General features: G+C 33.3%; 1 protein-coding gene across 1 annotated transcript in view; it reads left to right on the top strand.

Annotated features, from left to right (window-relative positions):
* The window catches only part of LMAN1 (lectin, mannose binding 1), a 26,868-nt gene that overhangs the window by 6,640 nt on the left and 19,398 nt on the right, over positions 1-830 (top strand). The gene's annotated exons all lie outside the window — the stretch shown is intronic.

Here is an 830-nt window from a genome sequence, read left to right as displayed (position 1 = left end):
GGAATGTGAAATGATCAGGTTTACAGTTGAGGAAGATGACTTAGGCAGCAGTGTTATTTTAATGGTATTTGTGAAAGGAGCAAAAAATAGGATGATTTTAGCCTCCTTGCTGTAAATGAGCCACGACCTGTACTTGGTACTGTACATGCAGTTTCTCACATTTTCTTTTTTCTTCCAGTTTTATTGAGATGTAGTTGACCTACAGCACTGTAGAAGTTTAGGGTGTACAGCATAACGATTTGATTTACATACGTCGTGAAATGATGACCACAGCGAGTTTAGTGGACATCCATCATCTCAGATGGAGAATTAAATAGAAAAAAAAAATTTATATTAGATTAGAATTTTTTATTAGATCATATTTCATGCATGATTTCCAAACTGAAATAAAACTGCATATGTAAAATAAAATTTAAAAAATAAAATAGTGATGTCAAACTTTTTTTTTCCTTCTGATTAGAACTCTTAGGATTTACTCTTTTAACCATTTTCATATGTAAGACGGCAGTGTTGATTATACTTACCGTGTTGTACATTACATCCCTAGTACTTAATTTATCTTATAACTGGAAGTTTATCCCTTTTGACTGTCTTCATCCAGTTCCCCCACCCCCATCTGCTACTGCTGGTATCCACAAATCTAGTACTATATGTTTGTTTGTTTGTTTGTTTTTCAAGTAAAATTGTCCTATAACACTATGTTAGTTCCTGGTGTACAATGTAGTGATTCAGTATTTCTGTACATTTCAAAATGACCACCGTGATAAGTCCAGTTATCTATCACCATACAAAGATATTTCATAATTATTGACTGATTTCCCCACACTGTG

The sequence above is a fragment of the Lipotes vexillifer genome, unplaced genomic scaffold (assembly GCF_000442215.2).
Source record: "Lipotes vexillifer unplaced genomic scaffold, Lipotes_vexillifer_v1.1 scaffold79, whole genome shotgun sequence".
Lineage (NCBI taxonomy): Eukaryota > Metazoa > Chordata > Mammalia > Artiodactyla > Lipotidae > Lipotes > Lipotes vexillifer.
This window is presented reverse-complemented; position numbering and strand designations above follow the sequence as displayed.